This window comes from Olea europaea, chromosome 13 (assembly GCF_002742605.1).
Source record: "Olea europaea var. sylvestris chromosome 13, O_europaea_v1, whole genome shotgun sequence".
In the NCBI taxonomy this organism is placed as follows: Eukaryota; Viridiplantae; Streptophyta; class Magnoliopsida; order Lamiales; family Oleaceae; genus Olea; species Olea europaea.
In genome coordinates this window covers 11,950,281-11,966,868 of record NC_036249.1, presented here as the reverse complement: position 1 = coordinate 11,966,868, position 16,588 = coordinate 11,950,281, and positions in this window count along the sequence as shown.

Genomic DNA, 16,588 nt, shown 5'->3' with positions numbered 1-16,588 from the left:
ACGATCTCATCCTCGAGATCTTCTAAATGGCTTCATAGCACTCCAACATGATGACATAAATTTGCTACATTACCTCTCAACTCTCATCGCAGCTCCCCTACATCCTCTCATAGTGCGCCCACCTCTTCCACCATAAATTCAGTCAAGCGAATATTTAAATCATCTAAATAATAATTTTGACTATATGCAGAAGATCCACGGCGAGTTGTCCTGATGGGGAGGTGATCCCTTCACAAAGGTGATGTCATCGACGTAAGTGGTATCAAGGCGAAGATGATCATCAATCAACTGACCGTGCCCCTACATAAATAACAATATAAAAAATTATTAACTTAATTAAAATAAGCTAACTCATACAATATGATAATCAATTCACATACCTAATCTCAGTATAGGATGGAATCAGATATCTAGTCGTCTTGAGTATGTGGAACGGGTAATTCACACATAAAACCTCGACTCCCCTCCTCTGTCGATAGCGTCAACTGAGTTAGGACTTCAAAATGACATATTGACAATTCAACTAGTTAACGATCATGTGTTAAGATTTTGAGACGATATACAATATAATTACAATATAATTCGCAAATGTATGATACTCACTTGAGGGTCACCGAGGAGAGCTGAAAACTATTTTCCAAATGAACAACCGTCTATTCGGGATGCTCGCCAACTTTGCATCCAAATGTAGCATGTTTCCCATCTCCTCGCAAACTGGGTACACAAGAGGAAGACTGTCTCATATTCCCAAATCTATAACACATAATTGCTATATATAAATTCAGTATAAAAAATATTTTAACTTTGATTATGTTAAACATTTACGTGCACTTCCATACATTCTATAATTATCGTACTTACGCCCTGGGCTTCAAACGTGATCTGGTGAATATGTGTGTGGTGTCCTCAAAATATCTCCAACCTTACGGGTAGTTGTGGGAGGCATTGATGCCTCACCAACTTCCAAATGAAAGAGGTCGATCGAAGTCTTTCGGTGATGACACCTCATCAAGCTCTTAATAATATAGACCACTCCCAGTTTCAACCCGTCCAACATCTAGTCATACTCCTTGATTGCCCCAATTAATTGTGGGAGAAGCACCATTCCCTCTCCCTAAAAACACGTGTCGTAGAGCCTTTTGCTTCTTTGAGTACCATCGCGAACTGCTTCATCGCCCTTAATCTTGAGTCCAGTCATCATGGCAAACTCAAAAATAGAGAAACTAGCGACCCTATCCCTGAGGTCGAAGTGGAGGGCATCACCATCAACTGGATTAAATAGTCCACATAGTAGTGCATCAATGATCTACCCAGAGCACTGTATCTCTCTCAATTGATACAAGAGCCAAAGGAAAGATTACCATAGTAAATCTCAATGCTGGTCATATTTGCTTAAAAAGAATATTTAATTCAGTAATTTTCAATTTAAAATTCTTGTCAAAAAATTGCTACATTCGACGAGAAGAAGTTTTGTTTGGACAAATTTAACACTTATTACTCTACTACACTTAATAATCTACCTAATTTATAAAGAATAAACATTATAAATATCATAAAATTTGCAGATAAACATCCATAAAATTCACAAATTTTTGAAACTCATATTCCACAAAAAAACTAACCTTGGTAAAGATAATACCCCTGGTGACTGGGTTGTGCAGTGGTCGAACTGTGAGGATGGCGACTTCAACTGGATCCGACTGTTAGAAACTATGCGGTTTTTTTTCTTTTTTCTTTTTTCCTCTCAATTTGTTTTTCATAATGAGGATATAAATGGCTTTTGGTACATAATTTAACAATTAACATTTTTTTAATGGTTACAGGCCATTATGGAAATATGGTTGAGTCAACCAGCTATTTCATGTATTTTCACCGGTCCAACAAAACCCAACGTTATACTTAGTTGGCATGCCCTAGGTAGCTCCAGTGGTCCAGCCTTATTATCACATTATGTCCTGTTTGTTTTAGTCAAAAATTAAAATTTTAATAGAGTCCCTGTTTAATTTTAATTGTAATTTAAGTCAAAATCAATATTTAATTTTAACCACATGTCAAATGACCTCCAATTCTCAATCACACATTTTATCAACTTTATCAAAGTTTAAAAAAATAAATATATATGATTTTAATCCCCATCAAATAGGGACAAAATGTGTGGTTGAAAATTGATAAAAGTTGTGGATTTTATAAAATATATGATCAAATAAGTTTAAAAAATGAAGGTCAAGCGAGAATAATACACTGCTTCTTACAGTTGTTCAGGTTAAAAAACTTGGAGATTCAACATTGATCCCCGTGTATTGTAGCATTGCCTGTTGTTAGCATTTGTTTAGTTTTAATAGACATGTCAGCATATTGGGATAAGCATGTTAACGGTACGCAAGCAGAGTGATTTAGCTCCTGTTTGTCTTATTTTAAAACAAAATTCTTTAATTTTCATACTGATTTTCAACTACACATTTACTTAATAAAATATTTTACACGTAACTCAAAAAAATTTTCCTACTTTTTAACTATACAATCTCTAAAAAAATCATTATTCAAAACATCATTTTTCTAAATAATGGCCATCAAAATGTGTCTTAATTGCTCTTAAACTAAAATTTAATGACTTGATTGCTTAGTTAAAATTTAGTGACCTGATTGCTCTTAGAACAAAAGTTTAATGACCTCCAATATCATTAACCTCGATTATGGCATTTGCGATTGTCGTGCTATAAAGAACGAAAAAATATCGCATAATTTTGATACCAATTTGTTGTGATAGGCAAGAAAATATTATGATACAATATTGATCAGAAACTCAAAAATTAAATAATTGGAAGATGAATGAAGATTTCACTAAAATATAGAGAAATAATTACAATGATTTTGTTTTTTGATTTTTCTAACTTATTCTAAAATATAAAGAAGAGCCAAATATATATAAGGGATGTTTCAAACCGTAAAAACAGAGTCATAGATCAAAATGAATACTAAAAAATGCCTCAAAACGTGAAAATGGGCTGTAGTTGGATGAATATGGCCCTCAAACGCTAGGCTAGCACCAACCTCACTACTTTGGACACTCAAGCTCCTATCGAGCGTAAGGTGAGCATAATTGCACCAAGAGGTCCTCACTAGTCCATATCTTGATATCTTCAAACCCAACATAAATTTTAAATCTTAATTGGGCTTTCAAGCAGAAGTTCAACTAGAATTTGTCAAATAGTCTTTGAATAAGATTTTCTAAAATTATTCCAATAAAATAGAATTTCTCTTAATGCCTACCTTAATTAGAATTCTCAATCATTGTAATACCCCCAAAATTAAATACCAAATTTTGGAGATATTATCATTTAACATTCTCTTAAAATCATATATGTTGAAGTGAATAAATTTTTCTTCAACATAATAACCATCAATGACTTCATTTATAAAAAAAAAAAAAAATATCTGTACTTAATAAAATATAAGACGATTAAATTAAAACCTAAGTTTATTTCAAAGCGAAATCAAATCTAAACTATATTGGTACTAAGCCCGTGACACCACAAGCCGTCATCTCAAATGATCCTGTTTCATCATCTGAAAATGGGGAGGAATAATGTGGGATGAGCTAACGCTCACATGATGCATGCTGATGATATGCATACACATTACTTTAAAACGAAAGGTATTTCTTAATATGTATCCATATTATTTCATTTCTTTAAAAATTTAACGTCAGGAGCTCACTTGATGTATTACAATAACCAATCAGAATGCAGTGGGCCATATTATTTGAAACCCAATCAAATTCTATCGGTAGTACTGCAAAGCGGTTAACATTAACACTGAACATTTATCATTAAACATTGGTCGGGTGCACCGGTCCCCCACACCCCATTTCTCACTCACACCTTTATGACATAGACATATATCTCGTAATAAAAACATTCGGGGTACATATCTTTAAATATTCATTGAGTCATAACATTTGGAAATATTTTTTTCGTTGAAACTTCATGTATGCTTATGGATACATTGACGTGCATGAATATGTCATGAGAATAATTAATAACGTAAAACGTAACAATCAAATAGCAAGATCACATAATAGCAAATTTAGGTAACATATTTATACATTTAATAAGGGTAATTAGCACAAAACATCTCACCTTTCAAGGTTTTTGTGGAAAACGTCAATGCCTTTCGTTTTTTGGTAGATTTCATCCTCATTTTTACCTTTTTTTACGCAAAACCGTCAATTCCCCATTAAAATGTCCCGTCAAATAAAATAAAATGGATATTTTCTTTTCAAAATGCAGGGGTGAGATTGTTCAAACCAATTTGTTCTTCACTGTGGCTTCACTCATTCCTTCTTCAAATGTTCATAACTAAAAAAGTAAAGTAATATGAAAAAAAAAAATTGTACAAAATTATTTCATTCAATAAATAAGGGAAAATGACACAAATGACAGTATTTCTGTTTGAAAAGAATCATGGCTGCTATAATGCTTGATTTCTCAAAAAATTTTGAAATGGTATATGAAGATGTAGCTAATAAACTTGAGATGGTCATCCCCATTTCGTGCTTACAAAGGGTGTAAATAATGGGTAAAGTGAGAAAACTAATTAAAATGTGATTCTATGAACGGACAATACATAAGATGGAGAAGATGATGAAAGATGAAAGGGTATTTTTCCCATTTTAGCATAAAATCGAATTGGTGGTAACAATCCCTATCTTTACATTGTTTTTGTGAAAAACATCCTTACCTTTATATTGTCTTTGAGAAAAACATCCATATCTTTGTTAAAAATTATGCAAACCGTCCCTAGTTTTGAGCTTGATTGTTGAGTACTAATTTTGCTGAGTAGGGACAATTTGCACAATTTTTAACAATGGTATGGATGTTTTGCACAAAGACAATATAAAGATAGGAATGTTTTTCGCAAAGATAATGTAAAAAAAGGGGTTGTTACCACCAATTCGATTTTATACTAAAATGGGAATAATACTCATTCATCTTTCATCATCTTCTCCATCTTATGTATTGCCCATTCATAGAATTACATTTTAATTAGTTTTCTCACTTTACCACTTATTTACACCCTTCGTAAGCATGAAATGGTCATCTCAAGTTTATTAGCCACATGTTCATTCTCTTCATATACTATTCCAAAATTTTTAGAGTAATCAAACATTACAGCAGCCATGATTCTTTTCAACCAAAAATATAGTCCTTTGCGTCATTTTCCCTTATTTATTGAATGAAATAATTTTGTACAAATTTTTTTCATATTACTTTACTTTTTTAGTTATGAACATTTGAAGAAGAATGAGGGAGTGAAGTCACATTGAATAACAAATTGATTTGAACAATCTTACCCCTGCATTTTTGAAAAGAAAATATCCATTTTATTTATTTGACGGAGCATTTTAGCGGGGAGTTGATGGAAGGATGTTTTGCGCAAAAAGGGCAAAAGTGAGGATGAAATTTGCCAAAAAAAAATGAAAGGAATGAACGTTTTCCACAAAAATCTTGAAAATTAGGAACGTTTTGTACTAATTATAATGTAACGTGCACATGAAGACAAAGGGAGGTTTACTTATTTGAAATCCTTGACAATTTATTTTTAAAAAGATAAGTGGAGATGTCCTTAGTCGCCTATGATGTCAACGTGCCCAAAAATCCGAGTTCATAACCATTTACTTGGAAACTTCAATAAAGTTCACTCTTTAAACATGATCCATAACATTTGTCCATTAAGTTAGATCTCTATTAAATGCCCAAACTGTAAATTGAAAGTGTAGAAATGAGTAAAAATTAGATTTTAAGTTAAAAACATTCTTAGCTTATAAGGTACAGCTTGGTTAAATCATATCTACCACATTAATTTATGGATATTAAGTTACGTATAGAGGATACACTAACATTTTAAGGGTAAAAGACAGAAAGATAACGAGGATCATTAACTGTGAAAGAGTAATTTGGCAAGAAGGATAACAATATTTCAATTATCATATGCATCATTCAAAAATTCATACACAATGAATTATTTAAAAGAACATAACCCATACAAGATACAAGCTAAGAATACTGTGATTTAGAAGTATACACTGGATTGTTAAGTTCAAAATTCGGATTACGGGCCATATTTAATTAGTAAAAATAGCAAAGCCAATATAAAGAAGAAGGGAAACTAATCAATAAACGTGAAATCAGGAATTGTTAATTATCACAATTGGGCCTTAGATAGGGATGGCCAAGAATTAATCCCAAGGAATTCGATAATCACATTAAATTATATAAAAAAAAAAAAAAAAAAAAACTTGATGCCCTACCCATGCATCTAATAGACCAGCCAGTCCAAGGCCTCCAAGACATACATAATTATATAATTATAGCCATTCATGGAATTTGATAAACTTATAATATGAAAGATAAAACTAGTCACTCAATTGTTAATTAGAATTTGTAGAACTTTTGTACCTTGTAAACAAACCTCTAACAAATAGCACACGGATATATACAGCAATGGAGCCTTTGGGTTGAACCTGTTTCTTTTGGGAGGGATGAATACTGACTTTTGTTTATTTATTTATTTTAGAAATGAGTAGAATTAGGTCCAAATTTGTTTATTTACTTTTTGGACAGTGTTGTTTGGGGCCATGATTGTGCAATTTTGACAATTATAAAAGGATTCATTAGTTGACATTATTATTTTACCTATTCCATTCCCAACAAACCATCTGAACTTTTAATTGGCTCTCTCAACCACCCCCAAATTGGTGCCAACTAATGAAATTTTGAATCAACTTACTATTAAAAAGAGAATAGATTATTGCCACAATGTTTAGATTCCAAGTCTAATTAAAAAGATAATAAAAATATCACATAATATATTATAAATTTAATTAAATTATATTTATGTTTGATTTAGAATTACTAGTCAAATTGATTGTTTAGGACGTCCAAATTACACTCCACTGCAACAACATAAATAGGAGAGACAAAATAAAAATAATATTAACGTAATTAATTTAAATAGACATGATAATTCATGAGAAATAAGAGCGCGGCATTACAAAATTATACCCCTTAAAATAAATTTCGTCCTCGAAATTAAAACATATCAAACAAATGTGGGTACTTTGTTTTTACCGCTTTCCATTGCATAGAACTCCTTTTTTTTTTTTTTATTTACCTCTTCTAGTACATATTTTTTCCTATACTCTAAATTCTGAGCTATTGTCTTCTCTATCTATGATTTTGATGGATCGCAAGTGGAGAGGTCCCTTGGTTGCTTACGGCTCAAGTGTCCCAAGATATTAACATAAAGTTACATAGCATTTAACATGACTATGTACTATATGTAATTCTAACATGAACAAAAATACCTAGTAAATTCAAATCCATTTTAGTATAACATATTGAAATGATAATCTTCTATTTATATTAAAACTCTATTTTATGGTATTCTTTAGTATTTTTAGACTCAAATTCCGTTTTAACTAGGGTTTATTGAGTTCTCTATAAATAGGACTCATCCTTTCGCTGTAAACACAATTAATTTTTGAGAGATATTATTCATAGGAATAATTGTTTTCAATCTTTGTTCTTCGTTGAACTAATTTCGAACTTATTAATATTTATTTCTTGTGGTGTTCAAACAATTCGGGTAGGATTCTTGAATTTTGTGATCGCATGATTAATATATTGTCGGCGATTGTATTGATTATTTAGTTCAACATTTTTGGATCAAACTCTAAATTTTGAATTCTTGGCTTTCTTCGGTTGAATCAATCTTGTGTGGGCTTTGAATCTACTATTGCTACGTGGGTTCGCATTAGTTGATATCAAAGTTTAAGTTCCAAAAATCATATCCTTTTCTTTTGGGTTTGAGTCTTTTGTTTGCTTTTCTTTCATTCTTCGTGTTCTTCGCGTTTTATGGTTTTTGAGTCTTTAATCCATAAAAATATCAAAAAAAAAAAAATCAAATTTTGTTTTTGTGCTAATTTTAACACTCAAATCAGTTTCTGTTTCTTTTGCTAGTATCATGGTTGAATTTTCCAGAAAAAATGCAAAAATTGTCAGTGGTATACAATTTCTTTTTTTGAGTAAGAAAGGTGAGTGTCCAATCAAAATTCAATAACTGCTTTCTTGGATTAATATTAGTTTACAATCAAAGAGTTACATTCTTTTGCTTATTTTTTTTTTTCCTTTCTTAAGTCTTATAAGTACAATTTCTCATTCACATCCTAATTTGAATTCTTCGAGAATAAAAATAGTTGAAATTGAATTAATTCTTGAAACATTTGGACAAAGCATTGAGTGAAAAAAGGCAAAAGTGGTGAGACTAATAGAAGGAAAAAGCCAAATTTGAGTGATGCACGAGCGTATACACATGAGGCAAATATTACTTTAGAATTATGATGTTTGAAATGACGATTCTACTTCAAGCGGGAATAATAATTAAGTCACTATGTCATATGAGTTGATACGATGGTTCGACAAATTGTTTGAAGATGTGAGAGAAATGTTGGATAGGCAAGAGGTGTGGATGGAGAGATAAGAATCATTGCTTGCTAATTTACATGGAGAACAACCTAGGGAAGTTTCCAATGCAAGGAAGAGAGGTAGGTAGGAGTAGGATACCCGTCGTGGAAAAGTACTTGTGGTGATGTGTAGTCTTAATATGCAAATCAAGGTGTACAATAAAGAGCAGCAAAGGGAGAACATCTTTCATATTAGATGCCATGTCAAAAACAAGATATGTAGTTTGATTATTTATGGGGTAATTGTACTAATATTGCTAGTACTACACTTGTCGAGAAATTAGGACCGACTACAATAAAACATTCTAAGCCTTATGAATTGCAGTGGTTAGATGAATGTGGAGAGGTTAGGTAGATAGGCAAATTTTGATGAATTTCTCGATTAGGAGGTACAGAGATAATGTGATGTGTGATGTAGTTTATATGCATACTTGGTACATTTTGTTGGATAGATCATGGCAATATAATAGGAAGGTAAAGCATAATAGATTCAAGTATAGGTACAACTTTATAAAAGATGGGAGAGATGTTACTCTTTTACCCTTAACACCACAACAGGTTTACAAGGACCAGTTGAAATTGAGAGGTGGGGAAGAAAAAAAAAGCAAGAAAAGGCAAAAGTAGAGTGGAAGAGAAAATAGTGAGGTTGCTAATTGTGAGGAAAAAAGAGCAAAGCCAAAAGAGAGAAGAAATAAAAAATTTTGATAGGAGAGAAAAATCCAAAGTGAATCTCTACGCAAAAAGGAGTGAGATTGAGAGTGTTTTAGTGAGAATTAACAAATCCCTCCCCAATTTGATTATTTCTTTATTACACGAATTCAAAGACTTATCCCATGAAGATTTAATTAGTGGGATACCACCCATTGAATATCCAATTGATTCTTACAAGTGGAGATTTTGATAAGCAGTGAAGGAGAAATATTCAACTATGACATGGTAAAGTATCAATACACCATACATATGTTAGATGATGGTCTAGTATCTAGGAATAGTTTTTCACTTGGGGCATGTACCTTTACACATGTTAATGCATCTAAAATTTCTATGAGAATAATAAATCATTAGTCACATGGATACATAAGCAATCATTTACCAGTTTATGATATTCTAGTATGTTGCAAAAACTTAATTGAGCATGATAGACAATTGGGGGTGCATTGTTGGTGATTTGAGGAATGAGAATCTATATTTCAATCTTAAAGTCCTTAACTGTTTGGGTTTGAATTTATGGAATATGTTCGGAATTAATTTAGTATCTTCTAATACTTCAACTACACATTTTGATATGGTTTATGGTTTAAATCCACTAACTTTCTTTGGTTTAATTCCATTAACTACTGTTATAAGTCGTAGTTTAGATGGAACACTGGGACTTGAATTACATGCGTCTCAAGATAGCAAAGGGAAAATGTGTAAAGTATTCAAACCAGGTGATTGGGTTTGTATGCCTAAGCAAAAAGGGCCTGTTCGAATGGGAAGAAGGTCAAGATTTTATCCTAGAGGAGATAAATCATTCCACGTCATTGCAAGGATTGAAAATAATGGCTACTAATTGAATCTTCAAGGTAACTTGGTGATAATTTGCATTTTCGATGTTCTTTATCTTGTTTCCTTTGATGCAGGTACAGATTCGAGGTCGAATCCTTTTGAAGAGTGAGTGGATAATATGATCCATAGCACGATGGCAAATCCGGACAAGGATCCGTTGATCGTTGAAGAAGGTGCTATAACTAGTTTGCAAGCGAAGAGGTTTAAAGAAACGATGTGACTACTTGCTCAAGCCATTGGAAACAAAACATTGATCATGACTAGCAAAGAAACAAGACTCGTGTTGGGCTCGAGCGAAGACATGAGGTGGATCAACTTGATTCAAATAGCAGAAAAAGGAGTTGCGACCACATAGTTGTAAATGTATGCAGCCGCATACAAAATTCATGTTGGCCTATTCGATCGCATTCCATAGAACTGTGCGACCGCATAGTACATCTTGGACAAGTGAATTTTCCTAATTCGCGTATTCTTCTATTTATATTAAAACTCTATTTTATGGTATCATTTTAATATTTTTAGACTTATATGTTGTTTTAACTAGTGTTTATTGAGTTCCCTAGAAATAGGACTTATCATTTTCGTTGTAAACACAATTAACTTTTTAGAGATATTATTGAGAGGCATAATTATTTTTAATCTTTGTTCTTCATTGAACTAATTTCGAACTTATCAATATTTATTTCTTGTGGTGTTCAAACAATTCGGGTGAGATTCTTGAGTCTTGTGATCATGTGGTTAACATATTGTCAGCGATTTTATTGGTTATGAAGTATTCAAACCAGGTGATTGGGTTTGTATGCCTAAGCAAAAAGGGCCTGTTCGAATGGGAAGAAGGTCAAGATTTTATCCTAGAGGAGATAAATCATTCCACGTCATTGCAAGGATTGAAAATAATGGCTACTAATTGAATCTTCAAGGTAACTTGGTGATAATTTGCATTTTCGATGTTCTTTATCTTGTTTCCTTTGATGCAGGTACAGATTCGAGGTCGAATCCTTTTGAAGAGTGAGTGGATAATATGATCCATAGCACGATGGCAAATCCGGACAAGGATCCGTTGATCGTTGAAGAAGGTGCTATAACTAGTTTGCAAGCGAAGAGGTTTAAAGAAACGATGTGACTACTTGCTCAAGCCATTGGAAACAAAACATTGATCATGACTAGCAAAGAAACAAGACTCGTGTTGGGCTCGAGCGAAGACATGAGGTGGATCAACTTGATTCAAATAGCAGAAAAAGGAGTTGTGACCACATAGTTGTAAATGTATGCAGCCGCATACAAAGTTCATGTTGGCCTATTCGATCGCATTCCATAGAACTGTGCGACCGCATAGTACATCTTGGACAAGTGAATTTTCCTAATTCGCGTATTCTTCTATTTATATTAAAACTCTATTTTATGGTATCATTTTAATATTTTTAGACTTATATGTTGTTTTAACTAGTGTTTATTGAGTTCCCTAGAAATAGGACTTATCATTTTCGTTGTAAACACAATTAACTTTTTAGAGATATTATTAAGAGGCATAATTATTTTTAATCTTTGTTCTTCGTTGAACTAATTTCGAATTTATCAATATTTATTTCTTGTGGTGTTCAAACAATTCGGGTGAGATTCTTGAGTCTTGTGATCATGTGGTTAACATATTGTCAGCGATTTTATTGGTTATTTGGTTTAATATTTTTGGATCAAACTCTAAACTTTAATTTTCTGGCTTTCTTGGATTGAATCAATCTTATGTAAGTTTCATAGCTCTTATTCTACGTGGATTCATATCAAATGGGTTCAAACTAAAAAACTTGAGTAATCAAAATTTCAAGAACATTATTTGACATTAAATTGTTCGAATCATGAACAACAAAATCAAACGTAATTAACAATCACCAAACAAGGATGAAACAAGCCATGTAATAGAATCACCACAAAATGCTTCAATTGAATGATCATTGCTAAAATCACCACTTTCAATCACAAACAAAATAGAATTAACTGAATCAACATCTTTGTACTATATGAAGGCATATTCTCAAAAACAAGTCTGTGTTCTAGAAACTAAATACAATGGCATCGCTAGTAATCGTGGCAAAACAATTTAAATCTATAACTTTTCGATCTTGACTTAAATGGGGTCATCAAAATAGTCTACAAACAAAACTCCGATGGTACTAAACAAAACTCAAAATCCGCCTGAGTCTTTAAACTATGCTGATCTATCAAAGATTTTATAGTACCTTGCAAGATATATAATTGGGACTTTTTCCATCGCTTCAACACAATATTAGCACCTCTATAAACCTTTAGAACTCCACCTTTACCAATGAATTTATACTATTTTAAGTCAATAGTAGTTAAGGAGATAATATTTTTTTGCAAATCAGGAACATAAGAGGCATAATTATTTTTAATCTTTGTTCTTCGTTGAACTAATTTCGAATTTATCAATATTTATTTCTTGTGGTGTTCAAACAATTCGGGTGAGATTCTTGAGTCTTGTGATCATGTGGTTAACATATTGTCAGCGATTTTATTGGTTATTTGGTTTAATATTTTTGGATCAAACTCTAAACTTTAATTTTCTGGCTTTCTTGGATTGAATCAATCTTATGTAAGTTTCATAGCTCTTATTCTACGTGGATTCATATCAAATGGGTTCAAACTAAAAAACTTGAGTAATCAAAATTTCAAGAACATTATTTGACATTAAATTGTTCGAATCATGAACAACAAAATCAAACGTAATTAACAATCACCAAACAAGGATGAAACAAGCCATGTAATAGAATCACCACAAAATGCTTCAATTGAATGATCATTGCTAAAATCACCACTTTCAATCACAAACAAAATAGAATTAACTGAATCAACATCTTTGTACTATATGAAGGCATATTCTCAAAAACAAGTCTGTGTTCTAGAAACTAAATACAATGGCATCGCTAGTAATCGTGGCAAAACAATTTAAATCTATAACTTTTCGATCTTGACTTAAATGGGGTCATCAAAATAGTCTACAAACAAAACTCCGATGGTACTAAACAAAACTCAAAATCCGCCTGAGTCTTTAAACTATGCTGATCTATCAAAGATTTTATAGTACCTTGCAAGATATATAACTGGGACTTTTTCCATCGCTTCAACACAATATTAGAACCTCTATAAACCTTTAGAACTCCACCTTTACCAATGAATTTATACTATTTTAAGTCAATAGTAGTTAAGGAGATAATATTTTTTTGCAAATCAGGAACATATCGCATTGCATCAAGTGTTATAACACTCTCATCAATCAACTTAATTCTAACCCTTCCTATACGAACTATTCGACAAGGTGTATTATTATCAATCACAACACCTTTAAAATCTTCTTCATGTGCTGTAAACAAATATTGATTGTTCCACATATGAAAAATGCAAGTCGTATCAAGAATCCAATCATCTTCAGGTCTAGAATCGCCATCAAAAATCACCAAAAAACTTTCATCATTGTGAAAGATTTCTTAATCACAAGCTTCACCCGAAGTATTTAATTGCTTTCTCTTTTGATTAGCTGCAACTTATAGCAATCCTTAACCAAGTGTCCCTTCCTCTTGCAATAATTATAAATTCTATTTGTGAAGTTAGACATTAATTCACCCCTTCTAGAACCACCATCAACAATAAGGCTATCTCCATGAGCCTCAGTTCGAACGAGATACTTCATCTTCTCCTTCGACTAAAGAGCATTATAAATATTTTCAATGGTAAGTGTATCATGACTATATAGGATCATGTCTCTAAACGACATATATAAAGGGACCTTGAAAAATGAACATTGGAGGCTACATAAGGGTGTCCATAATAGACACAATGCCGAGGCGCCTGCCGCGCAGGGGCTCATAGGCGTCTCAGCCAATGGAGAGGTGCCGAGTGTCCATTATGGACACCCGAATGTAGCCCCCAATGTACAACAAGCATAATCCTATATAAAGAGGGGAAAGAACATACAAAACGAACCCAAAACTTCATCATATTTACTCTCTCTGGTTTCAAGATCAGTGACGATTTCCTTAACATAGCTAGATAATCTTCAATAGATGTATCTTTTGTCATACGGATGAGAATAAAGGCGCTACTTCAAATGCATTTTGCTAGTAAGACTCTTAGTCACGCACAATCTCTCTAATGTTAACCATAATGCAAGGGCAAAATTTTCCTTCAAAACGTCCAGAATAATGTTATTCGAAAGATGAAGGTCAATTTATGTTAGGGCCTCCTGATTCCTACATTATTTCTCCTCCTGATTCTAAGTTGTAGGCATCTTGTCAAATCCCAACAACACATCATCCAAATCCATCTAAATGGGAATTGCTAGCATCTTTACCTGCCGCAATGAAAATTTTATGCTACGATCTAAAAACAGAATCTTATACTTTATGGTTGCCATCCCAAAATCAAAAAAATAATTTTTTATGAATTAAGTCTTAGCTCTGATACCTGTTTGTCATAAATAACAAAGAAAATATCAGATAATCTCAATACCAATTTGCTATGATAACAGGCGAGAAAATAATATATCACAGTATGAAATAATTGATCACAAACTCAATAAATAATTGGCAGAGGAATGAAGATTTCACTAAAACATAGAAAAAGAATTACAATGATTTTGTATTTTGATTTGTCAAACTTATTCTGAAATACAATGAAGAGCCTAATATATACAAAGGATGTTTCAAACCCTAAAAGTGGAGTTGTAGATGAAAATGAATGATCAAAACACATCAAAACGTAAAAACATGTTTGGGCCAGATGAGTATGGCGCTCGAGGGCCAAGTTGGCACAGCCCAACACTCAAGCGGCCTGTGGACAAGCTTCATTGGTTTGGACGCTCGAGCGCTAGACAAGCATATAATTGCACTGAAAAGTGTCCTTAGTCTATATCCTAATATCTTCAATCCAATAAAAATCCCAACTCCCAATTATAGATTTTGAATAGGATTCCAAAAGCATTCCAACAAATAGAATTCATCTTTGTCGATTTTAATTGGCATTCCCAATCATCTTCAAAATGGAACTCGGGTCACATTCTAATTCTAACTTATTGGTTAGGAAGATAAGAAAAGACAAGCTCCATTTCAATTTCTCTATTTATCCGGTTGCTAGAAATTCAAACTGATGGAAACTTTGCCTCAACAGATGCCAAAATTTCAAAAGGGGTATGAAAAAGAAGAGAAATCAAGGCGTGAAGAATTCCATTATGTCAAGTCCGAATCTTTGGTGTAAAGATGCCTCAATGATTGTGTAAACAAATTGGCATTGAAAATCATAAAAGTTTCCATAAACAATTTTTTTATTTTTTATTTTTTAACGACAAAAGAAATTATAAAGAAGATACCTATTATTGAATCATTGATCTTGTGAAAACTATCGTCCTTAACCAATTAAGATAAGAAAAAAATTTATAAAAGTTTTCATAAACTAGAAGCATAGCAACCAATTTTTGGAGCAAGAATTATGTTAACGATTCAATCCTTATTCTCTATAGATTGACCTGATTTCTTTTCATTTCTTTTATGTACGAAAAAAGGAAAAGATTAGATATAACATTCAAAGAATATTCTCGTTTTCTTAGTGATTTGTACAAATAGTGATATTTTATGAGTTTGGTGAAGCCTATAGGTTATTTTTTGTACTGTGTTTCAGTTTAGTTGTGCCAAAACTTATATATTGGTTGTAACAAATTTTAGGACTTTTATTTAATAGTTTAGGATTTTTCTCAAATTTTAAAAATTATCACATAAATCATTGTATTATTTTTCTCCAGCTTCTTAACTCGTTGATCGTAGGTAGGCCCGGTCCTGGGCAGAGGCCTAAGGCACCCAAGACCATTAGGGGTCTAATTTTGCCCCCACCCCCCCCCCTTTTTTTCTTTTTTAACAAGGTGAGCAGACCTAAAATAAGGTGAGTCGGCCCAAGACTAATTATCCAACAACAAACAACATCCTTTAATCCCACAACAAAACAACATCCTTAATACACCTTTGAATTTTGTCGCTGGGGGGCCTAATTTTCATCGTTCGCCTCAGGGCCCATCAAACACAGGACCAGCTCTGATCGTAGGAAAGTGAGTAACTTGAAAGCATTACAAGGGTTGGGATTTGCTTTAGCAAACATAAGAGAATGGCCTCTTAATTGTATGTTACGTTTGAATTTATAGCTCTTGTATACGGGAGATTATTTTAAAAGTGATTTTGTTAAAAAGTAGGAAAAATTTTTAAAAATAAAAAAAAAAATATATCTTTCAGAACTCCACCTTCACTAATGAATTTATTCTATTTTAAGCCAATAGTAGTTAAGGAGATAATATTTTTCTACAAATCAGGAACTTATCGCATTGCATCAAGTGTTATGACACTTTCATCAATCAACTTAATTCTAACCCTTCCTATACCAACTATTCAACAAGGTGTATTATTATCAATCACAACGCCTTTAAAATCTTCTTCATGTGTTGTAAAAAAATCTTGATTGTTC